The sequence below is a fragment of the Papaver somniferum genome, unplaced genomic scaffold, assembly GCF_003573695.1.
Source record: "Papaver somniferum cultivar HN1 unplaced genomic scaffold, ASM357369v1 unplaced-scaffold_139, whole genome shotgun sequence".
Classification (NCBI taxonomy): domain Eukaryota; kingdom Viridiplantae; phylum Streptophyta; class Magnoliopsida; order Ranunculales; family Papaveraceae; genus Papaver; species Papaver somniferum.
Genome location: NW_020623156.1, coordinates 1,954,721 through 1,974,154, shown reverse-complemented (window position 1 = coordinate 1,974,154; position 19,434 = coordinate 1,954,721). Strand labels below are relative to the sequence as shown.

Below are 19,434 nucleotides of genomic sequence, written 5' to 3'. Positions count from 1 at the left end.
GGTATAAACCAATTGTCGGAATCAGAGATATGAATGTTTTCCAACTAAAAAAAAAATTACATAATTTGTCCAAATCATATTGCTTAACTGGATATACGAACAAACAAAACTGAACTTAAAACATCGTAGTACAAGGATTTATAACAAGACTAAATGTTTCCCCATAATCAACACCCTCCTGTTGGTTAAACCCCTTCTCAACCAGCCGTGCTTTGCGACGTTCAATGCTTCCATCAGGATTTTGTTTCACACGAAATACCCATTTAGAACCAACAACATTCATCCCTGGCTCATACTTAACTAGTGAATATGTGTCATTTCGAATAAGGGCATTTCTTTGAACATCCATTGTTGTTCTCCACTTAGGATTTTTACATGCTTCTGAGTAACAAGTATGCTCCATAAAATCTGAATCTGGGAGAGGGTATTTTGTAGCAGATAAACACAGCTTCCGTACAGGTTCACTGATGCCATACTTGGCCCTTGTGTGCATAGGATGAGAGATTGGTGCTGCACGAGAGGACTGCGTATCTGACAGATCATGTTGAGTTGAGCTCGTTGCTGACACTGCTGAGTTATCAAGTGATGCAGATTGCTGGTGATGAGTCAGAGATGGTGATGTAGCTGAAACTTCAGGAATCTCCATAGTAACTGGGAGATAAATTGGACCTTGACAGTGCTGGAGATGTAGGATCACTTGCTTGCTATGAACATGGTAATATTCTATTCCTAAAAGGAGGAGATAGAAGAACACTAGTATCAGATGGCACTATACCTGGACATTGCAATGGTACTCGCTGCTGCTTTGGCATGAATGGAAAGGACTTTTCTTCAAAACGTACATGACGAGTTACATATATTCTACCAGTTTCTATATGTAAACAAAGATATCCCTTATGAGCATTACTATACCCTATAAAGACACACGGTAAAGATATCGGCTCAAGTTTATTGGAGTTATAGGACCTTAGACAGGGATATGCTATGCAACCAAAAACTCTTAGGAAATTGTAATTTGGTGTTTTGCTGAAAAGAAGATCTATAGGAGTTTTGTTTTCTGTGGATGATTTTGGAAGACAATTAATTAAGTAACAAGCTGTGGTAAATGCATCAGCCCAAAAAGAGTAAGGCATATGTGCCTGAAATAAGAGAGCTAAACCAGATTCTGTGACATGGCGAATGCGTGTCTCTGCAATGCCATTTTGTGGTGATGTATGAGGACATGAGAATCTGTGCTGAATGCCAGAGAATCATTCAGATATGATGTGAACTTTTTATATTCCGATGCATTGTCAGATTGAAAAACCTTAATTCTATGTTCAGTCAGATTTTTAATTTGCTTGCGGAAGTGGATAAAAGTTTGTAAATCTTCAGAACGTTGAACTAGTGGAAACACCCATGTAAAATGTGAGTACACATCCATGATTAACATGTAATAACGGAAACCAGTTCTTGATAGTTTAGGAGATACCCAAATATCAGAAACAACTAAACTTAAAGGTTTTTCATAACTTGTACTGCTAAGAGAAAAAGACAGTTTTTTGCTTTAGCTAACATGACAGGAGTTGCAAAAATCAAACTGTTTATTAGAAATTGGTAAAGAGAACCTATTGCAAATGCTAGAGGCAGTACGGAGCATAGGGTGACCCATACGTTGATGCCAAATCAGCAAGGAGGATGCAACATGAGCTTGTGGCTTTTCTGGGTTGTCTAGTTTGCCCAAGCCTTCAAATATGTATAGTCCATTCCTATTCAGCCCGCGCAACAGCATTGTTCCCGTGAGCTTGTCCTTTACAAAAAATGAGTAGTGTGAAACTCAAAGGAAACACCATTATCATTGCAAAATTGAGAGACAGATAACAGGTTTGTTTTAATCTGAGGAATATGAAAGATATTATTTAAACTGAACTTGCGTGAGTTATGCGTGAAAGTTGCATTACCAACATGAGCAATGTTTAAGGCATTGCCATTACCAACTTGCACTTGTTCAGTGCCATCATCTTCATGAGGAATTGTCAAGTTCCTCATATCAACAGTGAGATGATGGGTAGCGCCAGTATAGTCACCCACTCATTGTTATATCCTCCTCCTGGAAGAGCTTTATAGGCAGCAGGGGGCTTTGGCTGGTTGTTGTTTGATTTGTCATATCTGAACCAGAATCTGGTAACCTGATGGTTATCCTTCTTGCATATCTGGCATGGCTGTTCGAACTTCTTTGGACCAGATTAATTGCGGCGCTGGAAGTTGTTATTCTGCATTGGCCGAAACCCACGGTTCGGTTGATTGCTATTGCGTGCACCAGATCTGCTAGAGGATGCTATGTTGGTATTCGCAACATTGGCAATGGGTTGCTGAATTGAAGCCAGCTCACTAGTACAAAAATGGGCTTAGATGACAGTTCAAAACTGTCGCCAAAATACTTATATGACAGTTTTCAAAAAAATCTGGACTGTCAGCAAAGGCTCTGTTACGAAAGGTCTATAAGAAACTGTTATGGAATGGTGGCTTTAAGGTAACAGTTTTTTCATAAAGATGTCATTGTTAACGACTTACGGTAACATTTTTTAAATAAACTGTCATCAGAGACTTGATTTCTTTTACTACGACAACAGTTTCTTAATAGACTAGTCACAATTGACAAGTTACAGTAACATTTTCTATTTAAAACCGTCATCGCACACCCAACTTTTTCACTGCAGAGATCTTACGGTAACATTTTCTAAGAAAAACTGTCATGGTAAACACCTTTTAGTATGAGTTTTGTTAACAACCTGTCACAATAAGCGGTTGTATTTCCGTAAACCTGTCATAGTAGATAACTTCCAGTAAAGCTTTTCCAGATAAAACTATCTTAAACCCCTATAAGTATGATAGTGTCTTCTGGTAACATCTTTCCATACAATTGTTTCCTCCCATATCAACTCAATCATATATAGTACAAATACATGAAGAAAAAAATTAGAGGTATATATTGATTAAATAAATATGTTTCTACAGACTCGCTTGTACAAATGGGTTTTACAAAATGCTACAAATATAAAAGTAACTAGCATCAACTATCAAAAATTGTCAGCTATCCTGTAAGACAAAAGCTTCACACAGAGACACCCAGAGGGCAATGTCAATCCCAATGCAACGCTTCTTGAACAAGACAACAAACTGGAATCAACAAACTCTTGCATAGAGGTTCAAATTGAGAACTCAAAGCTCATAGTCAAAAGATGATCATACCCTTGTGATTTTTGTTGCGGAAATGGGTGTTCTGAACCACTTCAATATTTCTAGGATGGAGATTTCTGCTGTTAAGTGGTTCAACAATGCCAGATTTTTCCTTCTCATTGTTAGCTCAAGACAAGGATGCCCTTTTCAATTTATCCTCATATGACGATTGACGTTAGAGACGGGAATGGTCGATCAGCTGAATAAGTAGCCATCACTACGGTCCACTACTACCCATAGAGCAGCCATGACTACATTGTCACAAGCAACTAATGTCAGTATCATTCACTAAAATGATTACTGCGATGTATTTAATAATATACTACTAACTAATGGTAGGATCTGAACCTAGTAATGAACCACCTAGTAATTAGTACGCTTTACTCTAGCTGACAAATGACAGGTCCTTCATCCATTACCATATGTGAAATACAATGTATAGGCTATCTTATGTACCTTAGTTTTTAGTTTCTCCATCTGATGAATGAGAGTTGTTTCTTTGCTTATTGTTCAGTCAAATTACTTGCAGACAGGCATAAGTGATCTTGGTCAGCACACAAGAAGAAGACTATACAGTTAACACTTAACAGATACAAAAAATAAAGCAAACGGTTGAGGATATTTGAACATTTCAATTTGACCATATTCTACTATCTATCTAATTTTTTAATATTTATATAAAGAACCCAGGTTAACACTCAAAACAAATATAGGGAAATAATACATCTTCACTTATGACATGACCAAAGCAGCTTTATTTACCACTTCGAAGAGAAAAGAATATGAATTAATCAATCTATGCCGATACTAAGATACACACCTGAACATATTAAGCTAGTTGTTCACATGCCAACCTTTTATCTAGTTTCGATGCTTTCAACAACCAATCCAAGCTGAAATTTTTTACCCTGGAATTGTAGGATAATCAGTCCGGAGGCCTTTAAAAAGCAAACTCAAGCTTCCACATCTGTGGAACGTTTGCACCAATAACTAAATAATGAAGTTCATGTTGTAGGAAAAAGCAATGCAAGATAACCTCAAAGAGAAATGGTGAAGTACCTGGCCCAAAATATCGCACATCCAGCAATTGTTTGTTTCCAACTTCACAAAAAAGTTCTGTTTCAACCCGTGCGCAAGAAGAGCACACTTGTGTGTCATGTATTATCACAGTTGCTTTCTAAAAAGTAATAAAGAAAGACCAACAAAAATTCAGCTAAACAAAACCCTGGATACACAAAGAAACTGAGGTATTTATGCGACGACTACAGACAATATTTGCATAGCAAATGGTCTGCTATTTTTGTCTATGAGATTTCTAACTCAAATTTTGATAGGATAAACCTTTCATATTCCATTGATCATTGAATACGGACAACATAAAAACCACTAGTTTCTTTACCAACACACATTCTAGTACCAATTTACAGCTAACCGAATCACACCAACACTTTAAAAATTGAACAAGAAAACCTTACAAACTATCTCAAGGCATCAAATATAAAGGTCACATACCCAGTATATGACAAGCTTGAAATTCTACAGCATCAAACAAAACGACTTGCCAGATTCTTAATTGTGATACCTTAGATACTCATTAATGTTCTACAGGCCAGACCCTATCACTACAAAAAAGAAGGCTTCTAGGGACGGCCACTTCCAAGAAAAACGTCCCTAGTAGGTAGTTGTTGGGACAGCCCACTCTAGCCGCCCCTAGTGATGTGTATTTGGGATAGTGTGGCATAAACCATCCCAATTGTTTCTTTAGCAGGGACGACTCATGTCTGACCGTCACTATTGGTCCACTAGTAGGGACGAATTCGTCTCAGCCGTCCCAATTAAATAGATTATACCGTTGGTAATTTAATTATTTTACGCCCCAGAGTATAGTTAAATAGTTTTCAGTTTCTTCTTATTCTTCTCCCGATCAGAAACATTTTTCTGTTTTTATTTTTTCCTGAAATCCCTAAAATTAAATTTCCACGAAGTCGCAGCTGAAGACAGCCATCATCCATCTTCACGAAATCCTCAGGAATCGATACCATCTCTGTGAAATCTTCACTTTCTTCTCCATCTCCACTCGAATCATGGAAACTTAGGGTAAGAATCTCTTTCTCAGCTTCGTGAATTTTTTCTGGTTTGATGTTTGAAACGAAGAATTTAAGGTTGCTTTTGGTAAAATCGCAGTATATTTGTTGATTCCCTTTGAATTTTTCAGGTTTGCTGTTTGATTAATTTGCTCGATTTTGTCTTTGACGTTTTTGGATTCAAAATTAAATCAAGTAAGCCTCTCTCCATTTCCAAACTTCTCTCGATCAATTTTGTTAACCTACAGATTAATTATATCTTTTGCCGATTTGGGTTACTGATCGAATTCTCTCTATTGTAATGTGTATCTATCTGATCTCATTCTTATTGATTGTTTAGTTTATTGAATTATTAGTATTGTGATTTCAGTTTTGAGTGTGATGAATTAGGAATTACTGTCTGACTACTAACACAAGAGAAACATGTTTCTCTTAGAATTAATTAACATGTAGTGTCATCTGACTACTAACACAAGCTTTGGTTTCCCCTTTTAGCATATATGAGTCAAGCCATGTTGGGAATGCACTGTGTTTTTTCCTATGCCATTTTTAGACTTGCTGCTTCACATTAATTGTTCAATGCATGAATTATTTAGCTTTGTTCTGCTTCTACTCTTTGGATAGGAAGTTTCCTGCTTGTTGTTGGTTGTATGTGCGGCATGTGCCTGTGAATTCTGTCTTGTTCAGCAATAATATCAATAATAGAACATTGTTTAATTAGGTGACTGGAACTGATCGAGGAGTTTCGCTAACTAAAATAAGGGCATAAAGATGTAGCTGAAGTGGCTCAGAAATTACAAAAGTACCGTGTTTACGAGCCTGTTAAATACCCACTTATATTTGGAGGTAATTCCATACTCACTACCATTTTCCATTTATCGTTGAACTTAGTTTATATGCATTTGATGTTTCGTTGGATTACTGGTTGGGTTGTTAACATATGGCGCATACCAAATTTGGTTTTCAGAGTGGGATGTGCTTTATTGTTCTGTGCCTACATCTCCTGGAGGTGGCTACCGCGGTGCATTAGGGCGTTTTTTTTTAAACAAAACAGATGATTCAAGTAGTTGAAGCTCCTGCTTGCGTTAAAAATAAAATTTATCCTATGCTCATTATGAGATTGGTCTTTAAAATTCTCTTTACATATTACGTGATACATGTGCACTGAATGTATTGGATGAAAAATGGATTCAAGTTATTTTCGAGCCTCCAGAACTGAAGGTTGGAGGTTTCAATAATAGACAAGAAAAAAAGAAGTCTGGTACGTGCAGACTTAAGTAATAAGGATTGAACCATGTTTTTGGATTTCTTGCAGGACTTAGGAGGAGTGTTAAGAGTTGCCGATTGAGATGGATGAACTAGTTGCGAACCGATCAAATGAATGCAGAGGAAGAGTGCATAATTCTCCAACTTCAACATCATTGGGGAAACAAGTAAGAGAAGAGGGTCTATTTTTATATTCCATTTCCTTTTAACATAAAAACAAGTAGTAATAATGTTCGTGTTTAGATGGTCGAAAATAGCTCGTAAGATGCCTGAAAGAACTGATAATGAGATAAAGAACTATTGGAGAACTCATCTGCGGAAGAAAACACAAATTGAAGAACAAGGTATTATTTCCCTGCATTATTTTGTTTTTCTGCTTCTGCTCTTTGGATAGGAGGAAGTTTCATGCTTGTTGTTGGTTGTATGTGCCTGTGAATTCTGTCCTGTTTAGCAATAAAAGCAATTATAGGAATTCTGTCCACTCAATCTCTGTTATGGCATAAATGGTTTTTGTTCTTTTATTTAGGTATACATGGGTCCTTTCTTTACAAGCTTTTTAAGAAGTTTTTCCTATTTGGATAACTTGATAGGACATGCAGAACATGGTGGATAAAAGTCTTATTTGTTACTCTTATGCACAGTTGGTTTACTCTTATGCACAATTGATAAAAGTATGGTTAGTAATGTTGTTGTGAGGCAACGAGTATTCCTGCATCAAAAATGTGCATAATAAAATAGTTAACAATCTATCAGATGCTAAGGCTTTATGTACACTTTTTATGCTAAGGCTTTTGTATTGTCAATTATTGCTACTAGAACAAATTGTCTGGTGTTTTCTTGCCTTCCTTGGTTCAATAAGTGACACAGATGTAGATCTATTAGGGAAGTGTTGACTGTTAAGATACTATGCATTTAAGTAGGTCAACAAAACAAACTGGTTTCTTCATGCAGAACTGATTGTTGCCACTGTGAATGTGTCGATCTTTGTTTCGGTTTCCCTTACTGAGAATAATGTAACTGTTTGATGATGTATTGAGTAGATTGATGATTTCGTTTTACAACGACTTATGTTTGTTGCAGGATATGCGACACGGAAAAGTGCAGGAAGGGTTCTAATCCGTGTTGGGCATTTCAGATGCAAAAAGAGCTTGTTTATTACCTTTAGTTGTCCAAGGTACAATCAAAGGTAAGAAGTCAGGTATCCAGCTGTACTCGAGATCTTTCAAAGAAAGAGATAGGGCCACTTCTTAAACTTTGCAACCAGGTGACATTGATTATCTAATATTTGTTTTAAGTTTGTATCCATCTTAGAGATCTAAACATAACCAGGCATCGAGTTTGTCAATCTCATATCGACCAATTGTTTGGCAGGCACCAAAAGATGTGCGATGAAATGCTGTGAAATCATCTAAGTCTCTGGGAGGGGTTCCAAGAAGTCACACAACAACAACTGAGAATGTACTATAAGATTCTTGGATTCGTCAATGACCCGCTGATGCAAAATCATGTGAGTTCTATTATTTATTATTTCAACATGATACTGTATACACCTTATTCTAGCAGATTTTGTGTTATTCTTTCCTTATCTCTTTGTTATGAGCATGTCATGCAAGAGAATATGTTTCTTAATCTTTTCGGGCAAATAACAGTTCTAGATCATTTTTTGAGTGAATTGGTCAAAGATTTTTCTATTTTTTGACTTCAGAAGTATATAACCTTACTAATATTGTTGTTTCTTTTGGTATCCCACTAGTGGAAAACAGAAGTTCCGCGACCGTCAGGACAAGTCATTTATACGAGTTAAACGACCGGATTTAACCGTCTCTGTTGGGGTCTCTGATAAAGCGTTGCTGTTTTGTACGACCCTTATCCGTGGGTCTCAAAACAACGACCGATTTTAAGGGTAACGGTGTACAGACTCTTACTCGTGGGTCTCAGATTTAAATTATAATATAAAAAAAATAAGAGATTCAAATTTGCTGAAATGCCTGAATGGCTAAATCTGAAATAATCTGACTGTATCAAAGTCAAGTCAGGTCAAATGGAACTCAAGATAAAGTCAAGTCAAATGGAACTCAAATTAAATTCAAATGGAACCAAATCTTAAACTCAAATTCAAACTCAAACTGAAAATTCAACATTCATTCATTTTATCTATTGGGTTTAAAATTACAAAAAAGGATGGAAATCCTGAGTTCGGAGCAATACATATGTTCGAGCTAGCTAGTAAGTTCTAAGATTAAACAACATGATTAACTAATAGACAATTGACTAAACAACAAAATGTTAAAATTCCCAACTCCCCAACTGAGCAGATACTTCATAATGGTGTATCTGTGTATCTGTAGGAAAAGTAAGTTATAATTCTGAAAAATAGTAGAAGTAAAGGGACATAAATGTGCATAGCCAAAGAAATTAGATATGATGAGTATGACTTACCAGTAAATAAGTGATGGGTATGGTCACTTCCTTCAAATTAGACTTAAAACCATGCCTACAGCAGATGATACATTGATTAGTCGAGAAATTGGATGGTACAAGCACAAGGTAAACACCAAGAGAAGAGACAACAAGAAAAGAACACCAAAAATTATACTTATGCATCTAACTGATATGTTATGGATATTAATCATACAAACAAAACCATTGTTCATGCCTCCACATTATAGTCTTTATCAATCAAAGAAATAAATGAAAGAAAATGTAATGGTACTAACAATTAGAGAACTTATCAAAGCCAAAAGAACAAAATCATGCATTTGTACGCAAAAATTTTATTAGGGCCACCCAGTTTGAGTTTTTCTACAAGATCAGGGACTAGAAAATTAGAAGATAAGTTAGGTATAAATTTAGTTCCTGTTACCACTATTTCCAATAGCAGTTCCGTAGACAAATTTAAAACATCCGGTTTTAACAATAATACAACCATACCTCAATCAAATGTTCAAGTAAGCATCCACTACACAATAATTATTGTACACAAGTGCAGTAGGCTAAAAGAATAGACGCCCAATGCTTAAAAATGACCGACACTTGATGATACTAACTGTGGGTGGGGGCTTAATGTTTAAACAAAAAGGACATATGTAAGACTATTAAGAAGCAAATAAATTGAAAGAATAACAAGGGAACATTCATGTTATCACAAGACTGAAATTATGCACTTCGTAATTCTAAAATATATAATCCAACAGTCTAAATTGAATTCCATCATTTGAACATAAAGTTTGAGAATAAAGTTTGAGCCTAGTTAGCTTTAGGGAAAGTATGAATACCTAGTAAGGAAAACGAGAGCCAGTGCGACTGCTAAAGATTTTAATAGACGGTTGACCCAACTGCACCTATGATAATACCTGAAGAATTCATTTTAGAAATTACATATTAAGCATCACATTCTTAGTTCCTAAATGTGACAGTAAAACACATGTGTAAAATGTAAAACAATCATACAAGAAACCAGTATTATTATCTGAGCTTCTCTATAACAAAGACTAAATTGGTTAATAAAATCTTAGTATAAGATTATCGGCTACTCTAATTCATCGTCAGTTCGTTAATTAAGACGCTAAAGAGGGACTTTTGCCTCCACTCGTGCCGGATAAGAGCGCTTGCCTTACCATGGTTGTTGATCCTAGCCTTGACATAAGTCAATTGGTCCAAAGCTTTCTTGGTACCGATGGTCAAGGTGTTCTCATTTGTACTGAAACTATGGGAAAGCTTGGCACCAACATCTGTATAGGTCATGGGACTGTCAATGTGCCAGTAAGAAGCATTGAAAATAACACACACATCGACAAAAGAAAACAAGGAGCCTGGCAATCAAAAAAAGAAAAACACTCAACTAAAAACAAAGAGTCAGTCATCCATGTGAAAGAGCTCACAAAGTGACAACACCAATCATGTCAGCATTTGTGAAGCTCACTCCAGCATTCCATTTGGTGAGGTTACCGGATGCAGTGTCGTAAGAAATATCAGTACCAAGAGAAAAAAGGGGTGTTCCTACAACCCAGAGAAATTGACCATGGGGTTTACTGTCAAGCCAATGCTAGTACTGATGCTGCTGTACTCATGTTGATACTGAAGCTCGAGCTGTTTCCAGGAAAAACACTCAGAGATGTGATTAATCACTAACATAACCCTCATGTTACGATCATCAGAAACATAATACAGCAAAACACAATACATACTTATTCCCTTAGATGGATATCTTCAATGCTTCCTTAAACAGAAAGATACCATGAACCCTCCGACTACCTCTGTGAATCTCCACCCTCTATAAACCGTACACTAGCTTGCTTTCTGTTACACTCATCTTCTCGTCGAGCTGTGTGGTCCACCATGAGAGCTTCAGCAAACCACCTCTACGCAAAATAGCCACTTCCTAAAGCCTGTAATTATATCTCGCTAACATAAGTAGCTTGGCTCACATGAGGTGATGGATTTGTAGATTGAATCAGAGAGTCCTCACTCTGCAATCGGACATATTTATACAAAAAAATCAGGAATTTATATAATAAACATTTAACAAATGATTATAAATAGAAGTATGCAGCTATAACGGAAAACATAAAAAAGAAAACAGTATAAAGCCTTTTCAAGGAGATAATGTAAAAAAATTAAATTAACATTACATCATAACATACTGGTGGGCCAAGAAACAACAGATGTAGGAGGCATATTTTCTAAAGCATGAACTAGTTACAGAGTTATACACGACTAAAAGTGTAGAAACAGAACTCTCTACTCTTAATTTTTTAAGGTCATGAGAGAAAAAAAACTGAATGAGCTAGGCATATATGCTTAGGAACTCCTGTGCTCTCTACTGACTAGTTTGGCCAGTGACCATATAACAGAACATAGACATTTGAGTACATAAAACACACAGACACACACATGTGAATATCTATAGGCAACCAAAAGATACAAACTACCAGTATAAAATAATGGTGTGAGTCTCCTTCCCAGACCATGTGTAGACAGAACCAAGCACACCCAATAGAGTAGCAAATTCCATTACCAGAGCGACATAATATGATATAGTTAACACTCCGCTAAAATTTATTGGAGAACATACATGTCATGTATAATGAGCTTACAGTGAAGATCATTCCCAAAATCAAAAGTGCACACACCTTAGACTTGTACTTGTCACCTTTGTTACCCTAATATCGCATGGGTAATATGTGCACATAACATTAGGCTAGACATGGGTGATAGCTACATGGATCAGAATCCCCTTGTATTGCTAAAGAGAAAACGTCAAAAATTCATAAACCAGCAGTCCATAGTATACATGAACACTGAACACGAGTTTAACCTTCAAAAGGTAGTTGTCATCCAAATGAGTGAATGACGACTCTGGTTCTGACACTGGAAGGATTCTGTAGCTATATGAGTTTCGGCTTTGATAAGATCAAGAAATTGACTTATCATTTGCACAACCTTGATCAATGACAGTGTCCCATCTGGAGCTTTTGGTTCTTTAAGATACCCAACAAGATAAGTTGGAAGAACTACGCACCTTTGCGTTCAGGTTTATAAACATCAAGCTGTAACATGTATTAAGTGCATACCTCTTGAGGAGACTGACCAGCCTGCGAGGATAATAGTGCCATATTTCCATTAAACTTGGTTGCAGCAGCTGGTATGAGTAAGGGAGAGAAGCGGCCATCGCCTTCAGTACCAGCTCGATACACTTGGACGTAATAACTTGCATGATCAAATGAGTGGTCCACCATGAGAGCTTCAGCCAAATCACCTCTACGCAGAATAGCCACTTCCTAAAGCCTGTAATTATACCTCGCTGACATAAGGAGCTTCCTTAATAAATGTACGATAAACTGAAGGGACACTACAATCAACATCTAGTGGTACCATTTGCATATACCTCGAACTAAAATTCACATTAATCCTTCGAAACAACCCCAAATAATAAAAAATATACACACTCCTAATGTATCAATCTTACCTAATCACCTGGATGTTCAATTTCTAGCATCTTCATAAGAAAATCATGGAGCAAATGTTCATCAACACTAAATTTTGATTGCAAGTTTATTACATGGCCAATGACAAACTACCACATGGGGAACCTCATCTCTAAAACTTAAGAATTTTTAAAATGCATCATGCTTAATGTGCAGACGAACTTTTTAGTTTTTAGTGATTCACCCTATGTATAACTTCCCAATTTGATGGCTTCCCCACCAATGTCCCAAGAAAATGCTTAAACTGCAAGTTGGGAAATTTCTTGAAGGATTGACGAAAATCCAGAAAAATATGAACAAATAAACAAATAACTTTCATGGCATATTGAACATTTCCTTTTAAGGTGGGTAATGAGGATGATTCTATACCTTACCTAAAAATTACGGGAACCCATTACTCAAAAACATAAACCCACCTACATACAAACAACAACATCAAACACAAACAAATCTTAGAATCCTGAAATCAAGAGAACACTGTTAACTAAAGAAACACCATGAGAATCATGAAATAAATACCAAACTATGATGGGGTTAAATCCAAGAGTCATGAATCAATGTAACGATTATTAACATGAGGAATCAATAATCATGTACTTATGTAATACAATATAGTTATGAATCAATCTAACTCAAGGATTGAAATCTTAGAATTTAAATCTTCTCAGATTGAAGAACGAGAAGTAAAAACTAAAAACCTTAAAAAATATATGAAAAGCTAAATCTGAATAGATCAAAGAAATCAAAGCTAGTTCTGAATAGATCGAAGAAATCAAAGAACACTTCAATCCAAACTATTACCAGGAAAATCACGACCTTGAAAATTCACCCTAACCCTAATAATAAAAATTAAATTTTTGTAATTGAAAATGATGTATAAAATTGAGTCATATATGATTACCCCAATGAATCGTAAGAAGGATTTTATCACTGAAATCAATTATTTGTTTCAGGGTATTAACTTCTATTTCACCTTCCGGATCTGGATCCAGTGTAGAAGAAGAAGATGATGGAGGTCGATCGAGAGAAAATTAACGTTTACACTTACGGAGATAGAAAAAAGAAGAGCTGGAGATGGAGAGGAGTTCTGCTGTGAGATGTATGAGAGAATAAAGATAATGGAAGATAAAGAGATTGAGATGAGTACAGACAGCATCGATAATAACGAAGTCTCTACTTCCAGATCGAGCCGTCCATTCATATAGATCAATGGCTCATATCTCAAACGTTTCTCAGCCGTTCATCTAACAACAGATACATCACTAATCATGGGTAGCGGAATGGGTCCCAGAATGAGGATAAAATAGTAAATATTCAGAGACGGTTTTTTACAGATTCCGAATTTTTTTTAAATGAGAGACCGCTCTTTGTAGTCAGCGGTCCGGCTACCGTCATTGAGGGTCTCTGATGTGGGTGGTAAAACACCCATTTTCCACTAGTGTCCCTCAATTTAGGTTCCTTCATTTTTGATCCGCAAGCTCTATTACTCAATTATTTTCGTCCATCAAAATACAACTATTCAATAGGTGAGTCCAGTTCTACCGTGTGAAGCTGCTCAAACTGTTCATTTCCATTTTCTCTAATGAGCAAGCGTGAACTGAGTATATAGCTTAGGATACAATTTGTTTAGTTAATTTCAGGAGCTATAAAGGGTCGTTCTGGAGCAGAAGCACTCAAATACACTTCCAGTGCAGACTGAAAATATCACCTTTTGTTTGTTTTTCATATTTTTTTGTTCTTTTTGTATGAGACTTGGTAGTGTAAATGACTGAATCTTTTTTGTAAACAACTTGATTTCATGAGTGAGAATCTATTTTGGGATAAAATGCAGTCTGAATGATTGTTTAACAGGGTAAAGGGAAAGGCATCCTGCCAAAGAAACTGAAAAGAAATTTATTTTATTTTTGAACTTTAGCAGCGCTTATTAGGTGTTACTAATAGGCATTATATGACAGTTGGAAATACATCTGGGAAGGATTAAGAAACCGTCCCTACATCCCTACATCCATCCCAAAAAGTACTACTGACGGTTTTATAAGTCCGTCCCTAGAAGCCAAACCGTCCCCAGAAGTATTAGTGACGGTGGATCGGGCGACGCTAACAAAACCGTGCCTAATACCTTTTTGGGACGGCCTTTTGCCTCTTGGGACGTTTTTTTGACCGTCCCAAGAGCCCTTCTGTTTTGTAGTGTATGTGGTTGCACCTTTGGCATATCCTTAGAGTGAGCCTTGCTCCACGCATGAGAATTATCTAAGATAAAAGAGTCAAGGCTTGGATCTCTTCCCCTGAAATTCAGCGACTCTCTGGCAACCCGGATAATCACAATAAATCAAGATCAAGAGAGAGCGTTGTATAATTGAAACCTATCAACTTATCTTGCAAAGTCCAGATGTTTTACAAGAGAGAGGGAGAGAAGTTTCTGACCCACTGTAGCATGTGCAACAAAATCGTGCATGTAAATTATCCGAAAATTAAAGTTTCCAATATCGAAGATGGTCAAATCACTTTATATTAGATCATTCAAGACCAAACAAAACACAGGCACATAATAATGACTTAAACCAATCAAACTCTTTTCTAAGGAGATGTGAAGAATCATATGCTACCCATATAACTGAAGTTTTCTGGAAAAAAAGGTGAGTGAATTACCGCCACGCTAGTGTCTAGTACATCCTGGTGAAGCTCGTTGACGTACTGCAATTCTTATGACACTCTTCTCTATCATCAGAAAATTCTTTCTTTTCACCTTCTATCTAAAATGATTCATGACCTTTCCCGGCAACCACCTACAGCCGAAATATTGGCAGTAATGTTAGTGAAAAGGCTTACGGCTTGTGCAAGTTGAAACTAAGACAACAAACTGGGAGTTAAACACTTTCATACTCCATTAGTAATATGTACCGCTCAACAAAATTTTTTTTAGAAACATAAGGTCCGATATAATGCTTTCCAATTCTTTCTAACCATTTATTAAGCTATCTAACTTATGGCTATTACCAACATATTCCTGATCCTCTGTTTGATTCATGAAATGGAGAAAAAGAATTAAGGGAATTTAAATACTTACAACCATATCCCCTTCCTCTCCCATGGCCACAGAGGCCCGTACAGCTGCACGCCTAATGTCATGTAAGAGGAGCCTATGTCCATTTGGGAAGAGGTGGGGTAATAATCATTCTCACCAAATTCAAAAAGTTCTTGCATTGACCATCCTACACCAGACAACTTGTCATCCAATATATCCACTGGTGCAGGTACAACATTTAAAAGTTAGTCTAACCTCATCCAAGTTTTGTCTAACATCATTTAAGCCTTATCTTATGTTCAACATTGAGCAAAAGAAATGGAACGATAGTCTGTTAGTGAAATGCCTCGACTAGAATAAAATACACATGCTATCTCGTCAATATTTATAAGGGATGCAGACAAGAATCTAGAGATAGATGTCAGTTCAGAACTTTAAATTTTTGCAGTCTAATCTGTGTATTCAACGATGCTCAGGTACTCACATGGATCTTCCTTCCTAGGGTTATCAGAAGTTCAAAGAGTAACATCACTTTTTTTTGTAGCTATCTTCATCATTATCGGTCTCTTCCCTCTATCCCTCTCACCACCACATCCAAGTTCATTCAAAGAATGATTAATCAGTCAGATTAGTTCAAGAGAAAATATTATTAATTTAAACTAATCAGTGAAAAGGGATATATTTACCTGTGATAATTCTTCATGGCGCAAACTCCCTTACAACAAGGCATCAGTTGTATGTGCATAGTCTACAATTACTCCAAATGCTTGTTCTCCATCTATCAACTAACACCTACATGGTACGCCATCAACTTCTCCAATCCTCCTCTAACAATGTCTTCCAAAGGTGCTCCAAAGCTATGCCAACCGACACAGCCGCAAGAATGTTGTAAATATTGTGCCTCCCGAGCAAACCTGAAGATATCTATAATATCCCTTGAGGAGTATTAACCAAAATCTGAGTCTCAAAAAGAGAGAGCTCAAATTTCAATACATGAACATCTGCACTCTTATTCTCCATATCAAATGTGACAACAGGTTCTTCCTGGTTCCCTTTCCCAATGAAGAAAGAGCTTTCGGAGAATCGGGGCTTGCTATTGAAAACTAGGGCTTCATAAAAAAGAGAAACGGATCTAGATAACAAACCTAAACAGATAAGATAAACCAAAATTGTAAAGGGATTTCACTAAAAAAATATTCCAAAACTTACACAAATATTTTTCTGACTCTTCGGGACCACCATCAAAAACCCAATCAGCCAACTCGGGACCCTCAACCTTTCCAATTTTAGATCTCATCTCACTCACCCAGATTATAGAACAAAAGTTGATCAATAAATCAAATCACAGTAGAATCAAAGGATGAAGCAAAACTGAAACATTGATTGAGAATTTGATAGAAATTAACACCTTGTTCGTAGCCATAATAGCTCTTGTCTTGAGTAAGTTAAAAACTGCAGTAGGTAAAAATAAGGTAGCAATTCACCAAAAATACATGAATTGAAAAGGAAAAACAGATATTCAAAATTGTGAAAAGGATCTACTTCGCGTCGAAGGTGAAAAAGAAGAACAAGAAGATCCAAAATTGAATCACGGGATAACATAAATCAAGTGTTTAAATATCAGAGGAAATGGTTACCTACTAAAATCTCAAATTTTGATGAATGAAACCCGTTGCTTTGATCTTTGATTTTTGATTTCCTTGTAATTTTCATGTTCTATCAAAACCCTCAGCGCCAATTCATGGAGGACGTGATAGCGAAGGTGGTTATGCCGGTGGTTGGATCGAGTTAGCAAAGATAGTGGGGAAGAATGGGAGAATGAGGGAATTAAGGGAAGAGAAGAGAAGGAGAGAATTAGGATAGGTTAAAAAAATGGGATCGTGCGATCAGTTTACAACTTTACATACTACTCTGTGCGGTTATTGGTATTTTATGCTTATTATATATACTCTTTTAAGTAAATACGGCGGTAATTAGAACAACTGTTATTAATAGCTTTTCAATTAGGCAACAGTTCTATATAAAAACTGTTATAATATCTTGACAATAGTAACAGTTTTGAACTGTTATCATACATCATATTGTAATAACGCTTTTTTATAAAAACTGTCACTGTATAATTATTAGGTAACAGTTGTAAAACTGTCATGACTGTTTCCTGCCATTAGTGTGAGTTTTAACAACAAACTTTTACCTATTCCTTCCCATTAATCCTTTGGTGACATTTCGTTAGTGAACTGTCATTGTTCTAACTTTTTAACTGTCAGTCCATTGCAGATCGACTGTTTCTTCTCATCATCAGTGGTAGCATACCCTGATGCTGCAAGCTGATCAAACAGATTCTTAGCATCATTCAAAAAAAAATTTAAAGACTTGTTACCTTTGCTCAGGGAGTGAAGTTGTTTCTTCAAGTTCATCAGTATCCAGATTTCTTACATGGCAAAGGTCTTCTGGAGTCAATGTTGAATTTAACCATCCAACTAGCAGACCTGCAATTCATATTCTTTGTACGCTGGGCTTATTGCTTGTGAATTTGGAAGTGTTCTTGGTGGTATTTCTTCAGTTCCATCAATGAAGCCTTGTAATCCATATCCTTAGAGGATAGTTTGTTTCAGTGAGTTTGAGGGTGACAAGGTGATGGATCTGGTTGTTTCTTAGGGTATGGGTATTGGTATTGTTATTGTTGTTGTTGTTTCCGTTCATTGTGTTTTTTGGTAGAAGATCTTCCACACAAAATATGCGGAGATGTATTTCTTATTTATACTCATATTTCATCAGAACTGTTTTAGAAGTCTTTACAGATGCTAAATAAAAGCTAACAAATAATGAACGAGTTTATAGGTAACTTAATGAAAAAAATACAAGGTTATCCAATTGGCAGATTCTTCATCTGACTGTTGTTGCTGAGAGTCTTCAGCGAGACTGCCAGTTGTGCTAACAATGTTCAAACATCACGACCATCAAACACCCAATGAAACCGCTTTATAAAAGTTAGGATAGTTTTACACATGGGTTTTGACTGATTATGTTGTTGAAAAAGAAAGCAAAGAAGGATGTAGAAGAAAAGTAGGAAGAACAATGGTTTTTGACTGCCCCACAAATCGTTGGATATGAAAAATTACCAAAGGAAGGGAATAAAGGAGGGAGATCAAGAAAAACAGGGATTTAGAGATATAGGTAATGAGAAATACAAGAGAAATCGACCATTTCAGACTCCTAAAGCCACATCAAGATGAATCCATACAACAAAGAGTGAAATCTTTGCTCAGAACCCCCATGGAACAAATTCAAGCAAGAGATTGGTTAGAACCCAAGATCTCTGCAAACCCAAATGAAAACCCCATAAGATAAAGATTGAACCCCATAAAGAAACAGCCAAAGAGCAAGTAGAAAACACCAGTCCTGCTCGGATCTAGTCCATTTGGACTAAATCCGAGCAGAAGTGAACTGTGTGTGTTTTTTTTTTTTTGAAACGGAGGGTGGGAGAGTGGAGAGAGGAGAGAAGAGAGAAGAGAGAGAAGAGGATTCCCCAAAATCACTACACAAGTTTTGTAAAGTATCACCCATACAAAAGATGGCCTTGATGGTCATACCATCCCTAATAAGAACATAAGAACGGAGAGATGCAGAATTTAACAGGCTAATATAATGAAGAGAAGCAACCATTGGCATCGTATAAACATATGAAGCGCGTAACCTACAATGGAGTTCATAGGGTTCGCCAGAACATGATGTCTTCAACAATTCTTTGCACCTACTCTGATGCAAATCTTGCGCTCAAAATGATCCTCTATTTTCATTGAGATTACGAAACGACATTGGTCTTGGTCTAGTGGTTCTTACTTCTTAAGCT

The 19,434-nt window shown here is 36.5% G+C and overlaps 2 long non-coding RNA genes and 1 pseudogene across 6 annotated transcripts; 1 reads left to right on the top strand and 2 right to left on the bottom strand.

Moving 5' to 3' along the window:
• Positions 1–6,820: 6,820 nt before the first annotated feature.
• On the top strand, positions 6,821–8,055 carry LOC113335244. The gene is made up of 3 exons (XR_003353228.1): positions 6,821–6,913; positions 7,650–7,833; positions 7,941–8,055. It is a non-coding gene; the product is annotated as an uncharacterized LOC113335244 (long non-coding RNA).
• Positions 8,056–9,854: 1,799 nt separating this feature from the next.
• On the bottom strand, positions 9,855–12,307 carry LOC113335248 (annotated as a pseudogene).
• Positions 12,308–14,733: 2,426 nt separating this feature from the next.
• On the bottom strand, positions 14,734–17,427 carry LOC113335154. Of its 5 annotated transcripts, XR_003353180.1 has the most exons (7): positions 17,219–17,427; positions 16,990–17,033; positions 16,791–16,882; positions 16,268–16,690; positions 16,066–16,162; positions 15,624–15,801; positions 14,983–15,342 (listed from the first exon to the last, which is right to left on the bottom strand). It is a non-coding gene; the product is annotated as an uncharacterized LOC113335154 (long non-coding RNA). The 5 variants fall into 5 exon arrangements; XR_003353181.1 differs by adding an exon at positions 14,734–14,859 and having other exon boundaries at positions 15,206–15,342; positions 16,268–17,033; XR_003353178.1 differs by having other exon boundaries at positions 16,791–17,033.
• Between the last annotated feature and the right edge of the window lie 2,007 nt (positions 17,428–19,434).